The 18,509-nt window shown below is 43.8% G+C and overlaps 1 long non-coding RNA gene across 4 annotated transcripts in view; it reads right to left on the bottom strand.

The window, feature by feature from the left end:
- Positions 1 to 13,754: 13,754 nt before the first annotated feature.
- The window catches only part of LOC139364421 (uncharacterized), a 59,974-nt gene continuing 55,219 nt past the window's right edge, over positions 13,755 to 18,509 (bottom strand). Inside the window, exons 5-6 of one of the 4 annotated variants that reach the window (XR_011626363.1) lie at positions 14,484 to 14,575; positions 13,755 to 14,368 (exon numbers count right to left, since the gene is read on the bottom strand). This is a non-coding gene — a long non-coding RNA (uncharacterized lncRNA). The other 3 variants (XR_011626364.1, XR_011626365.1, XR_011626366.1) reach the window with 3 other exon arrangements.

The raw sequence follows: 18,509 nt of genomic DNA, 5'->3' as shown, positions 1-18,509 counted from the left end.
TGGTGATTCTCGCGCTCCCCTGAGGAGCTTATGAAGTACGTCGGTTCTGCCAGGTTGGAACGCGCTGCTGGACACTCGGCCGTAAGGCGGATCCTGAATCCCCTCCCACTCCGACCCTTCCCTCCAGAAGGACCTGTTCCCAAGAGGCCCCTTAAGACACATCCCAGGGGTTTCCCACGGCCCTCACGATGAAAACTGCTGTCCGCTGGTGCTGGCAGCCTCTTCTGTGCTCCTCGCCGCTGACTTCCTGCGGCGGGCCTACCTGGGGAGGCATACCGGGAACCCGACGATGACGCCCTCCAAAAGTTGGGTCCTTGAGGAGAGCTACTAACTTGGGTTCCTGGTACACTCTCTACATGCAGTGGTGAAGCTTATCTAACAGTCATTCATAGAATCAGTTTGGGGAGGGGAATTTTCGCTGAACGCTCATAGAGAAACTGTGTTTTAGGTAACTGAGAAAGTTCTGCACGGTTAAAATTGAACAGAACTTTTTTTGCACTGAAATTAGGATTACCAAAAATACTGAAGAAAGACTACCTCTGATTGGACTCTTCTCAAGGAATTTATAATTCAAGAACTAAGGAAAGAAAGAAGTGATTATATGAAAATACTGAAGTTGATTGTAGCAACTGAAGGCTGATCCTGTGTGGGCAAATGTAAACGCTGAATTCCCACATTCCAATGTACGGCCTGGGATTAGGGCAGCAATTGAGCAGGGTAATGTTACTGAGAGCAAACAGATCGCAGGGTCTGAGAAGGCCTAACATTAAAGGCGGATCACCCCTCTGTTCTCATAAGTTATGTGGGGGGTTTTTGAAATGGCTTTCACTGTCTTCAGGGAGTTTATCTTCATGTATGTTGTGGGCGTATTAGGAACCCAAGGGTGTTCCCAAAGTCTCCCTTTCCCATCCTACCCATTTTTAGATACACCCCCTCTTTCAGTAATCCTTCCTAACCAGATCTTTAGACTCCTTCCTTTCCTAAGTTACTTGCACCTGAGCTCCATAATTTATCAAAATTATATATTATGAATACTTTCCTCAGTTCATGATTTTTTTTTTTTTTTACTCTTAATGGTATAATTTAATCTCATTAAAAAAAATTTTTTTTGAGACGGAATCTTACTCTGTCGCCCAGGTTGGGTTGGAGTGCAGTAGTGGCTGATCTCGGCTCACTGCACCCTCTGCCTCCCGGGTTCAAGCGATTCTCATGCCTCAGCCTCCCGGGGAGCTGGGACTACAGGCACCTGCCACCACTCCCTGCTCATTTTTGTATTTTTAGTAGAGACGGGGTTTCACCACGTTGTCCAGGCTGGTCTCAAACTCCTGACCTCAGGTGATCCACCCGCCTTGGCCTCCCAAAGTGCAGGGATTACAGGCGGGAGCCACCACGCCCAGCCTGATATTTTGTTTTGATGGTTAGTGCCTTTTGTGTCCTATATAAGAAATCTTTGTCTGCCCTCATTGTGAAGATACTACCCTAGTTTTTCTTCTGTGTTATTTTATCTTTCACATTTAGGTCTATGATTAATTTCACATTAATCTTTGTATATGATAGGAGTTAGACATCAAGATTCTTCTCTTCCATATGGGTGTACAGTTGATCCAGCACTATTTAAAAATTTTCTTCCCACTGAATTTCAGTGGCAGCTTTGTCATAAATCCGGTGACTATATATGTCTGGGTCAATTTTTTACTCTATTCTGTGCCACGGGTGTATTTTTCTGTCATTGTGCCAATATCACACATCTTGATTTCTACAACTTTAGAGTAGGTCTTGATATCTGCTAGCCTTTTTCCTTTAAGAGGGGCATGGCTGTTCTATCACCAGTAGATGACAATTGTTAACTTTTGTTTTATGCTTCTAAAAGTATAATTTTACTGAATTTTAAATATATGTATTCAACAAAATTTAGATTGCACTGCACATTTGTTTAGTAATCTACATACTTTACTTAGCTTGAATATTTCCCTTGTGCGCAAATATTCTTGAGACTTTTTACTTTGAAATAATTTCAAGTTTACAGTACAGTTGCAAAAATATTACAAAATAATGCCCTCATACCCTTAACCCAAAGTCCTCAGTTGTTAATAGTTTATATTTACCTCATTATTCTTTCTCTCTCACTCTCTCACTATGCATATTGTTCTTTTGTTTTTCCACCCGTTTAAGAGCCAATTACAGACATTACCCTAAGTATTTCATTATTTCCTGAAAACAAGGATGTATTCTATGCCATAGCCACAGTATAACCCAGCAAAATCAAGAAATTAACAAATACAATACTACCATGTAACTTATAATCTCATTCACCTTTCATCAACCATTCCAGTTGGGTAGAGGCTGATTATCTCTCTGCCATTTTCATAAGTTATGTCATAGATTTTCACATCTATCATATCAGTCATTTCTCCAAAGAGCCTTAGTTCCTTTTAGTGAAGAATGAATGGTATTTAGAAGCCAAGTCTGGCTGCTAGGTGTGTTTATTGTTACTGAGATGTCATTATTTCCAGTCTATCTCAGTGACTAGACTTAGCAAATAAATGAATATATTTCTATTAAATATATTTAAATATGTGTGCATATAGATGTGTATGTTATATATACATATGTATGATCTATATATATGTGAACATATATGTGTACACACATATTGAAATATATGTATATATAAAATGTATATATATAAAGAGTTCACACCAGTAACTCAAATTCCAGTCCAGTACCACATATTTTCCTCTAGTCTTCCTCTTCTCTATAATTTTACCTCCCTTCTGCAACAGTAAGAAACTTGATTCTCATTTTCTACGATATACTTGTATTTTCTCATGTTGAAATTCATGGTACCTGATATGGTTTGGCTCTGTGTCCCCACCCACATCTCGTGTTGAATTGTAGTCCTCAGTGTTGGAGGAGGGGCCTGGTGGGAGGTGATTGGATCATGGGGCAGACTTCCCCCTTGCTGTTCTTATGATAGTGAGTTCTCACGAGATCTGGTTGTTTAAAAGTGTGTAGCACTTCCCCCTTTGCCCTCTCTGTCTTGATGTACTTGCTTCCCCTTCACCTTCTGCCACGATTGTATGCTTCCTGAGGCTTCCCCAGCCATGCTTCCTGTATAGCCTGCAGAACTGTGAGTCAATTAAACCCCTTTTCTTTATAAATTACCTGGTCTCAGGTAGTTCTTTATAGCAGTGCAAGAACAGACTAATACAGTACCATAACAATGGAGCCTCCTCTTTAACTTGATTCTTGAGTCTTTTTGAATAACCCCGGAGATTTTTGATAGCTCCCTGCTATCTAGCATGACAAGAGTTCCTGGCTAATCTTGTACTTCCTGCCCTAGGCATAAAAAATTAACCATTTCGGCCGGGCGCGGTGGCTCAAGCCTGTAATCCCAGCACTTTGGGAGGCCGAGACGGGCGGATCACGAGGTCAGGAGATCGAGACCATCCTGGCTAACACAGTGAAACCCCGTCTCTACTAAAAAATACAAAAAACTAGCCGGGCGAGGTGGCGGGCGCCTGTAGTCCCAGCTACTCGGGAGGCTGAGGCAGGAGAATGGCGTAGACCCGGGAGGCGGAGCTTGCAGTGAGCTGAGATCCGGCCACTGCACTCCAGCCTGGGTGACAGAGCGAGACTCCGTCTCCAAAAAAAAAAAAAAAAAAATTAACCATTTCTTCAAGAAATTAATATTGTTTTCTGTGGGAAACTGTATATTAAGACCACAATCTGGGCACTAGGGATGCTTATTGCTACTGAATTGTTTGTTACTTGTAAGCCACATTAGTGGATGGAGCTAGAGGGAGATCTCTATCCATAGAGATAGAAATAGATTTATACTGCCACTTCAAAGTCAAGACTACAGAGGTTGGGTTTGGTTTTGGTTTTTGGTTTTATGGGTTGTTTTTTGTTTTGTTTTTTGAGACAGGGTCTCACTCTGTTGCCCAGGCTGGAGTGCAGAGGTGCAATCATGACTCACTGCAGGCTTGAACTCCCCGGCTTAAGCGATTCTCCCACCTCAGCCTGCCAAGTAGCTGGGACTATAGTTATGCACCACCAGGCCCACCTTATTTGTGTATTTTCTGTGGAGGCAGGGTTTCACCATGTTGCCCAGGCTGGTCTTAAATTCCTGGACTCAAGCAATCTGCCTGCCTCAACCTCCCAAAGTAAGACTACAGAATTTTAATTTAATCTTTTCTGTATTACATCTTTATTTCCTTTCTTCCACACTGAGAATACTAGTTCTCAAGAACATAAGGGACAACAGTATTTAAATATCCCATAACCACTCATTTCCTTTATCCCACATCACATACCCAGCAGTCTCAAAATAACAATACTAATGATACTATCACCACCAATATAATTACTGAGACATTTAAAAAAATATTTGCATATGCCCTTCTCATTCTATCCCCTCCATTCCTTCTCTCCATTTTAACAGATGTGCTGTGTATTATCTGAGCCTATACTCATTACTCTACCTTCCTCTTTTTAACTCTCTTAATACTACAAAGAATTCTATGTTTAGGCTGGGCATGGTGGCTCATGCCTATAATCCCAGCACTTTGGGAGGCCGAGGCGGGCAGATCACGAGGTCAGGAGTTGGAGACCAGCCTGACCAACACGGTGAAACCCCATCTCTACTAAAAATACAAAAATTAGCCAGGTGTGGTGGTGTTCACCTGTAATCCCAGCTACTCAGGAAGCTGAGGCAGGAGAATTGCTTGAACCTGGAAGGCAGAGGTTACAGTGACCTGAGATCATGCCACTGCACTCCAGCCTGGGTGATAGAGCAAGACTCTGCCTCAAAAAAAAAAAAAAAGGACAAAGAAGAAATGACTACCTTTACAGCTGAAGTTTTATTTCACAAATATTCAGGTGCCTATTATATGCAAGATATTGTGTCAGGAGCTGTGGAAAATGTGAAAATGAAGCATATACAAGAAGCTCAGAATCCTGAAGGGGATATGTACATGCATAAGTTTTTCCATGAATAATTTTAATATAAGAGAAAATATGAAGTATGCCCTTTTCTGTGCCCCTAAGGTGCTCTCTGATCACAGCTCACTGCAACCTCAACCTCCTGGGCTCAAATGATCCTCCCACCTCAGCCTCCCCAGTAGCTGGGACTACAGGCACATGCCATCATGCCAGGCTAATTATTTTGTATTTTTTATAGAGACAGAGTTTCATCACGTTACCCAGGCTGGTCTTGAACTCTTGTCCTCAAGTGAGCTGCCCACTTCATCCTCCCAAAGTTCCGGGGTTACAGGCATAAGCCACCATGCCTGGCCTTGCTTTTCTTAATTATTGGATGTGTTTCTCTGTATTATCATTAACTATTCACTTTTCTTTCTCCCACACTGTGGCAGACTGTGTTGATGGCCCAATTCATCACATTCTCTGTAGCCATGCCCTTTACCATGTGACTGTGCAGTGCCCTCCACCACCATGAGAGGAGTAACCTCTCCTGCCCCATAATTCTAACTTCCAGTATGTGACTTGGTTTGGCCAATGGAAAGTTAGCAGATACCATGGCAGCAGAGGCTTGAAATTGATCTGAACACTGGGAGCTGCCCTTTTGCACCTCTAACATCATGACAACATGACAGGCACATGTCATGGGGCTGAGACTCCTGAGTTGCTCCAACTGATGCCAGCCTTGGTTAACTGCCTGCCAGACCGCATATAGACATATGAGTGAGCCCAGCTAAGAAAAGGGTATGAATTATAATTATACAACTTGATGAATTTTCACAAAGTGAACATATCTATATAATCACCACCCAGATCAAGAATTAGAACCTTAACAACACCTCAGAGGCACCTCTCGTGCACCTTCCCAGTCATTACGCACTCCTCCTCCAAAGGTAACCATTATCCTGTTTTTTTGTTTGTTTTTTTTTTCCTCTTTTTTTTTTTTTGAGACGGAGCTTCGCTCTTGTTACCCAGGCTGGAGTACAATGGTGCGATTGCGGCTCACCACAAACCCCACCTCCCGGGTTCAAGCGATTCTCCTGCCTCAGCCTCCTGAGTAGCTGGGATTACAGGCATGTGCCACCACACCCGGCTAATTTTGTATTTTTAGTAGAGACGGGGTTTCTCCATATTGGTCAGGCTGGTCTCCAACTTCCGACCTCAGTTGATCCACCCGCCTCAGCCTCCCAAAGTGCAGGAATTACAGGCATGAGCCACCACACCCAGCCCTGTTTGTTTTTTAATAGGGAAAGAGTATCCTAATCAGAGACTAGAATGCTTGGCAGCTCTGGTTTTTACATTTATTTCTGACTCACTGTGTCTGCAAAAGCTCCTTTCTGAGTCTGTGTGGTTGAGAACCAGACCCTGAAGTCCTGGTACTTTCAAGATACCTGACAACCTGTGAGTCTGTGAGCAACCAGCCAATAGATTTCCCTTAAAAAACCCTAACCCCCACATTGCCATGTGTCCAATCCACCATCTACTTCTTGGGTATTCGTTTGAGGCCTCATGGAGTTCAGTATCCTATTCTGGAATCTCATTGTATCATTCCTGATGCTGATAAGGCTGGGTTGGAGCTGATGCAAAGTTGTTTGTTTGTTTGTTTGTTTTGTTTTTGGAGATGCAGTCTCGCTCTGTCACCCACACCGGAGTGCAGTGGCATGATCTCATCTCACTGCAACCTCCACTTCCCAGGCTCCAGTGATTCTTCTCCCTCAGCCTCCTGAGTAGCTGGGACTATAAGCACATGTCATCACTCCCAGTTAATTTTTGTATTTTCAGTAGAGATGGGGTTTCACCATGTTGCCCAGGGTGGTTCTGAACTCCTGAGCTCAGGCAATCTGCCCATCTCAGCCTCCCAAAGTGCTAGGATTACAGGCGTGAGCCACCATGTCCAGCCTGATGCAAAGTTGTTTGTTGTTGTTGTTGTTTGAGACAGGGTCTCACTTTGTCACCCAGGCTGGAGTGGAGTGACATGATTTTGGCTTACTGAAACCTTGACTTCCTATGTTCAAGCTATCCTCCTCCCTCAGCCCCCCAAATAGTTGGGACTATAGGTGCACACCACCATGCTTGGCTAGTATTTGCATTTTTTGTGGAGATTGGGTGTCACCATGTTGCCCAGGCTGGTCTTGAACTTCTGAGCTCAAGTGATCCACCTGCCTCGGCCTCCCAAAATGCTAGGATTACATGTGTGAGCCACTGTGTCCGGCCTCAAAGTTCTTTTTCATCTTTAGCGTCTCTTGCTGTGAGCCTCATAACCTGCCTAGCTGCCCTTCTGATCTTGTAGAAGAGTCAATGAAGCAGACTTGAATCTTACATGAACAGATACGTCACAAAAAGGATATCTAAATGTTCATATGGAAATTTACTCATGCTCATTAGTCATAAGAAATATGTAAATCAAACAAAAATGAAATAATACTACACACCCATCAGAATGACTACAATTAAAAAGATCAATAATACCAAGTGTTGGCAAGGGTATGAAGAAACTGGGACTCCCATGGTTCTGGTAAGAATGTAAATGAGTACACTTCTTGAGATGTTTGTTTGGCAATATGCACTGAAGCTGAATTTACATTTACCCTATATCCCAGCAATTCTATTCCTAAGTATGTCGATAACAGAAATGCACACATGTGCTCACAAAAGGCATGTGCAAGAATATTCATTGCAGCACCATTCCTGATAGTGCTAAATGGGAAATAACACAAATATTCACCAATAGTAGAACGAATGAATACATTGTGTTATATTCAAACTGTGGTGCACTATAAAGTAGTGAGAGTTATGGAGCCACCCCTATTCACAATAACCTGGAAGAATCACATTAACATAATGTTGAATGAAAGAAGCTAGACACAAAAGGCTATAGATGGGGTCAGGCACCATAGCTCACACCTGTAATCCCAACACTTTGGGAGGCCAAGATGGGTGGATTGCTTGAGGTCAGGAGTTCGAGACCAGCCTGGCCAACATGGCAAAACCCCGTCTCTACTAAAAATATAAAAATTAGCCGGGCATGGTGGTGCATGCCTGTAATTCCAGCTACTCAGGAGGCTGAGGCATGAGAATCGCTTGAACCCGGGAGATGGAGGTTGTAGTGAGCTGAGGTCATGTCACTGAATTCCAACCTAGGTGACAGAGTGAGACTGTGTCTCAAAAAAAAAAAAAAAAAAGCTATATGGTATAATCCCATTTAGAAGAAGTGAAGCAAAACTAATCTATGGTATTAGAAGTCAAGATAGGGATGGGCGCAGTGGCTCATGCCTGTAATCCCAGCACTTTGGGAGGCCGAGGCAGGCAGATCACCTGAGGTCAGGAGTTCAAGACCAGCCTGACCAACATGGAGAAACTACTAAAAATACAAAATTAGCTGGGCGTGGTGGCGCAAGCCTGTAATCCCAGCTACTTGGGAGGCTGAGGCAGGAGAATCGCTTGAACCTGGGGAGGTGGAGTTTGTGGTGAGCCAAGATCACACCACTGTACTCCAGCCTGGGCAACAAGAGTGAAACTCCATCTCAAAAAAAAAAAAAAAAAAGCAGGCTGGGTGCAGTGACTCATGCTTGTAATCCCAGCATTTTGCATTTTGGGAGGCTGAGACCGGTGGATCACTTGAGGTCGGGAGTTCGAGACCAGCCTGGCCAACATGGTAAAACCCCATCTCTATTAAAAATACAAAAAAATTAGCCAGGTGTGGTGGCAGGTGCCTGTAATCCCAGCTACTTGGGTAGCTGAGGCAGTAGAATCACTGGAACCCAGGAGGCAGAGGTTGCAGTGAGCTGAGATTGTGCCACTGCACTCTAGCCTGGGCAACAGAGTGAGACTCTGTCTCAAAAAACAAACCAAACAAAACAACAAAACACATGGAAAGCCAAATATAATCACAAGCCTGCTTGGAGAGCTGGATTCAGAGCACCACAATGGGAGAGGGGGTCAAGGGAGAATAGGAATGTGCTTTCAAGACCTTCACAGTAAAGATGGATCTGCCACTAGAACTGCACAGGATGTGATCTTGGCCCAAGGCTCCCTCTCCCCCAGCAGTGTTCAGATGAGCATCACCAATGTCACCTCAGGGACTGTCCTGTTTTCAGCCTCTCCAGTGGTAACTCATCCCCTTTCTTGTTGACTCTTTCCTCAGCTATGCTGGAAGACATTTGTTGGTTGTCTTATCCATTTTCCCACATCACTCCCAGAGATCCCTGGCCTCTTTTCAACAGACTATACTTTCCCTTTGGGGATCAATCCATGTAGTTCCTGGCATGTGGCATCACATAAGCCAAGCCATTCAGCACAGTCCATCCTTTGAGCCCAGTGATGGGTTCAGTATGTTAGCCACAAATACTAGGATGCTGAAACTCTATATTTTTCACTGGGCGTGAATGAGAAAGCACATAGCCATGGGTGCTTTCTGAGGACTGTAAGGGGAGCCAGCCACAGAGTATTCTGACATGGACTAAGGCAGAGGGGAGGGCTGGAAAGAACCTAACTTCTTGATGATTTTGGTAAACTGCTGGATCAAGTAACCACAACCCCTCTGAACTTTTCAGTTACTTAAGCCAATAAATTACTTCTTGTGTATAAACCAGTTTGTACTGGTCTGGCAGACCTAGTTGACTGTGCAATATCTAATCTCCTTTTTCTTTTCTTTTTCTTTTTTTCTTTTTTTGAGACAGGATTTTGCTTTGTCACCCAGGCTAGAGTGCAGTGGTGTAATCACAGCTCACTGCAGCCTTGACCTCCTGGGCTCAAGTCATCCTCCCACCTCAGCCTCTTAAGTAGCTGGAACCACAGGTGCACACCACCATGCCCAGCTAATTTTTAAAAAAATTTTCTGGGCCGGGCGCGGTGGCTCAAGCCTGTAATCCCAGCACTTTGGGAGGCCGAGACGGGCGGATCACGAGGTCAGGAGATCGAGACCATCCTGGTTAACACGGTGAAACCCCGTCTCTACTAAAAAATACAAAAAACTAGCCGGCCGAGGTGGCGGACGCCTGTAGTCCCAGCTACTCGGGAGGCGGAGGCAGGAGAATGGCGTGAACCCGGGAGGCGGAGCTTGCAGTGAGCTGAGATCCGGCCACTGCACTCCAGCCTGGGTGACAGCACGAGACTCCGTCTCAAAAAAAAAAAAAAAAAAAATTTTCTGTAGTAGGCGAGGCATGGTGGCTCATGCCTATAATCCCAGCACTTTGGGAGGCCAAGGCAGGAGGATCACTTGACCCCCAGGAGTTTGAGCCCAGCCTGGGCAACATAGCAAGAACCCATCTCTATAATTAATTAATAAATATATGTTTTATAGTTGATGGCATCTCACTATGTTGCCCAGACTGGTCTCAACCTCCTGGGCTCAGGAGATCCTCCTACATCAGCCTCCCAAAGTGCTGGAATGACAGATGTGAGTCACCACACTACCTGGCCTATTCTCTCCTCCTTGCAGAAACCCCATTTTATTCAGAGTTTTTAGATATTTATCTCCCCACATTCCTCCAGAGCTAAGGGTGACAATGTGGCCAATAAGGTGCAAGTGAAAGTCACTGGGTGGTACTTTTGGAAAAGCAACTGATTAGCTGATTCAAAAAGAAGAGAAGCCAGTCTCAACTGGAACATGCATTCTGCCTTCCCCCACCCACTTCTTCCTACCTGCAAACCAGAAGAGTTACAGCCACCTTGTGATCATGAAGCCAAAAGACACACACTAAGGATGACTGAAGAAAATAAAAAGAACCAAATTCCTTGAGCTGCTATGAGAGCCCTGGACTGCCTATCCCAGTCTCCTCGTAACATAAAAAAAAGTAAACCCCTTTCTTGTTAAGCCTTTGCTTTGCTGGGTTTGTTAAGTGCAGCCAAGTGCATTCCTATCAAATAGAGAATTCAGTCCGCTGAAGTGGGGTGCTGCACGTAATATCTGAAACGTGGACTTCCTTGAGTGGTAGAGACAGAGCTGTGGGCAGTGGGGGCACAGATACTGCAGACAGGAATGCTGACAACCCTGCTATGCTGTGGGGAAACATTTAGTCAATCTGCTATTTTATGGGAGACACCCCCACATATCAACCAAGTCTGTAGTGATAGAGTAAATGGCTAGAATAATTCAGAATGTTGGCTCATGTTGGTGACTTCATTCCACTTTCAATGAATTCTTGAAGAAGACCAGTGAACTTGAGTTACCCAGGCTGAAGGAAAACAGGAAGGCAGTGCTACTTCACTAAGTAGTACTTCTGCCTATGGCCTGCAAATCTGCTTTGAAGGAGCATTTCATAATTTGGAGAATTGCAGGGCTGAAAAAGACAATTGCTGTGGGCCAGGCAAAGTCTCTCATGCCTGTATTCCTAGTACTTTGGGAGGCTGAGGTGGGCAGATCACTTGAGACCAGGAGTTTTAGACCAACCTGGGCAACATAGCAAGACCCCATCTCTACAAAACATACAGAAACTTAGCCTGGTGTGGTGGCATGTGCCTGTAGTCTTAACTACTTGGGAAACTGAGACAGGAAGATCACCCGAGCCTAGGAAGGTTGAGGCTGCAGTGAGCCATGATCACACCACTGTACTCTAGCCAGGGCAACAGAGCCAAACAAGACCCTATTTCAAAGAAAAAAAAAAAAAGATAATTGTTCTGTTCTCCATACAGGAGTGGTGGCTGCCAAGCAATATGGTGGAAGAAGGTAAGACTGGTTGGTGTCTTCGGCCTTTCCTAAGCACCTTCCTCTAAGAACTCATCACTCAACAGAGGAAGTGGAGTCCGCAAAGTGGTTTCTTCCCACTAGAATCTTTTGTTTCAAATTGTCTCAAGTCAATAATCATTAAGTTAAAGGCCAGAGGGACAGGCAGGACACAAAGGCCAGTAGCTAACAAAGGAAGGTTTTCAGGCCTAAAAGACTATGCCTATATAGGCGATTTGGCTATGGTGACTCAAACATAGGATCAACCAGAGGCAAATACACTGAGAGCCTGCAACAATTTTTAAGGAATCATATCACCAAAAACGAAAATTTAAAAACCTGGCCAGCAAAAGCATATAATTTTTCAATCCCAGGCTCCTGGACTCACACAACAGAAAGCATATTCTCCCCAAAGTTCACTTCAGATATGGTTAAAGAGGATAATGAACAAGAAGCCGTCTCAAAAGAAGATGGAACTTGGACCACAGAGTACAATAGAGAAAGGAATTCCTCCTAGAGAGTAGGTTGACTGAACAAGGAAATTACTCCCTGCCTGGAAGGGAGTCATGGCCACTCCTGTCTAGCAGGATCTGACATTTGTTATAGATCCAATATTTGCAATAGCTTTGACATGCTTAGAACAGAGAGATTCTCTCCTTTATTCACACTCTTCCCTGTCCTACATTGAAGTTTTATTCTGTTCCTTCTCCTCCATTATTGTATGTGAGACATGCTGGGGGAAGATAACTTGCCTTTTAGTTCACAGATTACTGGACTCTGAAGATTCACATCAGGACTAAAGGGAGAAAGCTATATGTCAGCTGGAGATTCTGGGTTTTGAGATGGATGTAGACTCTGGGTGAGACTTTGGCACTGTCTCCCTTAGAAAGGGAGTATATTCTGTGCATGTAAGGATGGATAGCCAAGGGTGGGCTATGGCAGTCACTGCTTTCCTTCTACCCAATGACCAGTCTCCTTTTCTTCTTGACTAGTACAACCCTGAATTTGATGGAGGAAGCAATGTGTATTTGTCCATTTTTCATGCTGCTGATAAAGACATACCCGAGACCAGGCAATTTACAAAGAAAGAGGTTGATTGGACTTAACAGTTCTACATGGCTGGGGACAACTCACAATCATGACAGAAGGTGAAAGGCACATCTCACATGGCGGCAGACAAGAGAAGGGAATGAGAGCCAAGTGAAACAGGTTTCCCCTTATCGAACCATCAGATCTCGTGAAACTTATTCACTACCACAAGAACAGTATGGGGGAAACCACCTCCATGATTCAGTTATCTCCCACCAAGTCCCTCCCACTACATGTGGGAATTATGGGAGTACAGTTCAAGATGAGATTTTGGTGGGGACACAGCCACACCATATCACAGTGTGTCCAGCAAAAACATTACAATTCCCTACCTCCCTTGCAACTGGGGATGACCTCGACCTCTCTAGCCAGCAAAACGCTGCCAAGGTTATCTGGAAAAGCTTTGTCTTCCAGTTGTAGGTGCTACTCCATCTCTCCTTTGCACCCCTTTGCCAGAACCAGATGGAAACTGGAATTTTCAGAAAAGACTGATGAGCATCGGAAATGGTTAATATGTGCCTAACCTTGTTTAAACAAAGTGAGTGAAGTAAGGACAAATTTATAAATATGTAAATACACATTAAAAACTACTTTTTCCTCTTAGTTTCTTTAAAATGCATGCGGCCGTTTAAAAATAAGTAGAAGCTTTCTTTTTTTATGCTCTGTAACATTTTAAGTAGCTGTGAAGGTTTGGTAAATTCTCCTGTGAATCCATCTGGGCCTTGTGACTTGTTAAAGAGCAATTCGTTAATTTATTTAAATTTTCTGTGTTTACCAGGGTCAATTTGGGTAAATAATATTTTTGTAGAAAATTATCTATTTAACCGAGGTTTTCAAAGGCATTTGTCTAGACTTGAGAAAAGTAGTGTCTTAGGATTTGTAAATTGTCTTCTGTTTCAGTGGTTGTCCTCCTTGTCATTTCTTATCTTGCACGCTGATGCCTTTTTCTTTTGTTCTTTTTTTTTAAAAAAAAAATTATGAATACATAATAGTCATACATATTTATGGAGTACATGTGATATTTTCATAAAAGCATACAATATGTAATGTTCAAATCTGGGTAACTGGGATATCCATCACCTCAAATACCATCTCTTTGTGTTGGGAACATATCCTTTTGTTCTTGATTAGGTTAGCTAGCAGTTCGTCTACTTGACTGATTTGTTTTCTCTAAGAAACAGCAGTTCAGTTAATTTATGTTTTTTATATATTTTTTCTTTTTTTTGAAACAATCCACTTTTTATTCAAATGGAATCATATTTAACAATCAAGGTCATATGACTTAAACTCTTCTGAGCTGGGTTTAGGATTCAGATAGATAGTTTATTGTCAGTTGACATTAAAACAATGTTCTTGGCCAGGCACAGTGGCTCATGACTGTAATTCCAGCACTTTGGGAGGCTGAGGCAGGTCAATCACCTGATGTCAGGAGTTCGAGACCAGCCTGGCCATTATAGCAAAACCCTGTCTCTACTAAAAATGCAAAAATTAGCTGGGCATGGTAGCGGGCATCTGTAATCCCAGCTACTTAGGAGGCTGAGGCAAGAGACTCGCTTGAACCCGGGAGGCAGAGGTTACAGTGAGCTGAGATCACACCATTGGACTCCAACCTGCACAACAAGAGCAAAACTCTGTCTTGAAAAAAAAAAAAGAGAGAGAGAAAGAGAAAAAAATAAATTATTTGCATCAAGTTACACAGTTTTTTTTTAGTTTTAAAATCAAATTTATGGCCAGACACAGTGGCTCATACCTGTAATCCTGGCACTTTGGGAGGTTGAGGCGGGTGGATCACCTGAGGTCAGGAGTTCAAGACCAGGCTGGCAACATGGTGAAACCTTGTCTCTATTAAAAATACAAAAATTAGCTAGGCGTAGTGGCTCACATCTGTAGTCTCAGCTCCTGGGGAGGCTGAGGCACAAGAATCACTTAAGCCCAGGCAGAGGATGTTGCAGTGAGCTGAGATCATGATACTGCACTCCAGCCTGGGTGACAGAGTGAGACCCTTTCTCAAAAACAAACAAACAAAAACTTTATTTAGGCCTAATTTCCATACAATAAAATTTACCCATTTTAACTGTACAATATGATGATTTTTGACATATATACACTATAGTATAAGTACTACCACAATCAATATTCAATTATAACTCATGCCTCTTTTTCAGCACTCTTCATCCCCAATTTCAGCAGCTGGTAACTTTAAGGTTTTACCTTTTCCAGAATGTCACATAAATGGAATCATACATTATGTAGCCCTTTGAGTCTGTTTTCTCTCACTCAGCATAATGATTATATTTGTCCATGTTGATGCGGGCATCAATTTATACAAACAATTTTAATGCAAACGTTCAACAGGGCTCCTTTCCCATTTTCCCAAGATTTCATCTCTCTCTCTGCTGTGGACACAGATGGCTTCACTCCATCCTGTATTCTCTGGACCATGATAGAATTCCAGAATCTCGGTAGTTTTTGCATTCCAAGAAGTAGAGCCCAGAGTGGTGGCCTATAATTACAGTTACTCAGGAGGCTGAGGCAGGAGGATCCCTTGAGTCCAGCAGTTTGAGGCCAGCCTGGACACCACAGCAAGACCACCAATAAATAAATACATAAATGGAACATGTTTCCCTATCATGGTCATTTTCATCCATTCCTCCAGTAGAAGCATCAGATCCTTCAAGCAAGGGTTTATGTTGGGGTCTCTCAATCTCTGCATTAGCACAGGCATCCAGTCTTCTTATGGAGGAGGATGGGGAGGTGGAATGGAAAAACAAGAGAGGCGAATCAGAGACCTAACTGCCTTCTGCCCATTGGTACTGCCCGTGGACAGCTGGCACAGGGGAACACCCCATTCTTCTGCCTTCAATGGTGTGGAGAGGGGCAGAGGACGAGGAAACGCAGGAAACTAGGAGTGAGGCAGGCAGACATGCTTCAAAGGCTGGAGCCAAGGAGGGTGCAGGGAGAGTTGAGAGTTCCTGGACCGGGCAGGGGTCACCTCCTCACCACAGCCAGAATGGTTCTACCAGTGCCCATGCCATCTCCAGCTCCAAACACCATTTTTCCTGTTTCCTAGCTCATTAATTTCTATCTTTCTTTATTTTTTCTTTTTTGAGATGGAGTCTCACTCTGTTGCCCAGGCTGTAGTACAGTGGTGCAATCTCAGCTCACTGCAACCTCTGCCTCCCAGGTTCAAGTGATTCTCCTGCCTCAGCCTCCTGAGTAGCTGGGATTACAAGCATGTGCCACCATGTGCCTGGCTAATTTTTGTATTTTTAGTAGAGACACGGTTTCACCATGTTGCCCAGGTTGGTCTCGAACTCCTGAGCTCAAAGTGATCACCCGCCTGAGCCTCTCAAAGTGCTGGGATTACAGGCGTGAGCCACTGCCCCCGGCCCTAACTCATTAATTTCTATTTATGTCTATATTCATTCCTACCTTCTACTTTCTCTTGGTTTACTTTGCTTTTTTCCTAACTTTTTAGTAGATGTTTACTTTTACTGATATATGTATTTGATGTAATACATTTCCTGACAACTGTAAGCAGTACGTCATAGATTCAGATAAGCTGTGTTTTCATTATTGTTATTTTATGAAATTCTGCAATTTTGGTTTGCATTACCCTGTTGATTCAAGAGTTGCTTAATCTAGTTCTTTAAAATTTCTAGGCCGGGCAGGGTGGCTCACACCTGTAATCCCAGCACCTTGGGAGGCCAAGTGGGGCAGATCACTTGAGGTCAGGAGTTCGAGACCAGCCTGGCCAACATGGTGAAACTTCGTCTCTACTAAAAATGCAAAAATTAGCTGGATGTAGTGGCAGGCACCTGTAATCCCAGCTACTTGGGAAGCTGAAGCTTGAGAATTGCTTGAACTGGGAGGCGGAGGTTGCAGTGAGCCGAAATTGCACCACTGCACTCCATCCAACCTGGGTGACAGAACGAGACTCCATCTCAAAAAAAAAAAAAAAAAAAAAAAAAAAATTCGAAAAGTCTTTTTGCTTCTAATTTTGTTAATTTGTCATTGTATTGCATTTTGTGATCAGAGAATGTTGTTTCTGCTATTGCTAATTCACGAATGTTTCTTTAAATTACTCAGTAGACAGTTCTCTGATCCACCAAGTCTCAGGATAGGGTCCTCTGGGGCTAATTCTAGCCAATGTTATCAGTGTGCCGCCACCTCCAGGACCTGGCTGCACTCTGCTGTCTTCCACACAACCCTCCTGACTTTCCGGTTCAGAAGTGAGCTCTAGACCTAGCTCTGCTGGTTTCAGATATTTATCTCCCCATTTACATGTAAATTGAAGTTTGAGGTATGCCTTGTCTCCTAGTGACGCCGTGAGGGATGGGGTGATTTAATTTGCTTTCATTGTCAATCTGTATGGTTTGTGAAGGACTGTGAAGGGATTTTAGGCACCTGCCATTATTCCACAAGAATCAGGAAGCTTTGTGCTTTCTTTTTATTGTATCTTTGCTGCTTTTTCTTCATTCCTGCCTCCCATTGGCTTAATCAAATTTTCTTTTTTGCCCTTCCCTTCCCATCCACATTGAAGTCATAGTTCCATTTCGGTTCTCTCAGTGGTGTCCCTTAAAAGCACAGCATGCACATTTAGCTTAACAAACTCTAAAGTTAATCAGTATCACCACCTCCCTCCCAAACAGTATAACGATCTTAGAATGTTCCAACTCCCAGCCAGGCATGGTGGCCCATGCCTATAATCCCAGCTCATTGGGAGGCTGAGACAGGAGGACCTCTTGAGGCCAGGAAGACTCCTTGAGACCAGCCTGGGCAACATAGCAAGACCTTGTCTCTACAAAAAACAAAAATATTAGCTGGGTGTGGTGGTACGCATCTGTAATGTCAGCTACTCGGGAGGCTGAGGCAAGAGGATGGCTTGAGCCCAGGAATTCAAGGCTGCAGTGAGCTATGATAGTGTCACTACACCTCAGCCTGGAATCCTGTCTCTTACTGAAAAAAAAAATTTTTTTTTGAGATGGAGTCTTGCTCTGTCGCCCAGGTTGGAGTGCAGTGGCATGATCTTGGCTCACTGCAACCTCTGCCTCCCGGGTTCAAGCGATCCTCCTGCTTCAGCCTCCCAAGTAGCTGGGAGAACAAGCATGGGCCACCACGCCCGGCTAATTTTTTTAAAAATTTATTTATTTATTTATTTATTTTTTGGTAGAGACAAGGTTTCATCATGTTGGCCAGGCTGGTCTCCAACTCCTGATCTCAGGTGATCCACCCGCCTCAGCCTCTAAAAGTGCTGGGATTACAGGTGTGAGCCACTGCACCCGGCCAAAAAGAATGCTTTGACTCTCATCATCTCCCTCTCACCGTATTATTAATTCAACAAACATTTGTGAGTGCCTACCACATGCCAAGTTGATACAGTAATGAACAAAAGAGGAGGAGAGGGAGGGAATGGGAGAGAATCTCTGTGCTAATGGATTACATTTTGGTGGGAGAGATAAACAAGATGCGATATTAAAATCTGTAGTGTGGGCCAGAAGTGGTGGCTCACACTTGTAATCCTAGCACTTTGGGAGGGTGAGGCGGATGGATCATTTGAGGTGAGGAGTTCAAGACCAGCCTGGTCAACATGGTGAAACCCTGTCTCTACTAAAAATACAAAAATTAGCTGGGCGTGTTGGTACGTGCTTGTAATCCCAGCTGCCCAGGAGGCTGTGGCAGGAGAATCACTTGAACCTGGTAGGCGGAGGTTGCAGTGAGCCGAGATCGCACCATTGCCCTCCAGCCTGGGTGACAGAGCAGAGCTCTGTCTCAA

This window comes from Macaca nemestrina, chromosome 7, assembly GCF_043159975.1.
Source record: "Macaca nemestrina isolate mMacNem1 chromosome 7, mMacNem.hap1, whole genome shotgun sequence".
NCBI classification, from domain to species: domain Eukaryota; kingdom Metazoa; phylum Chordata; class Mammalia; order Primates; family Cercopithecidae; genus Macaca; species Macaca nemestrina.
The sequence above is the reverse complement of the archived record's forward strand: the minus strand, read 5'-3'. Positions and strand labels throughout refer to the sequence as shown.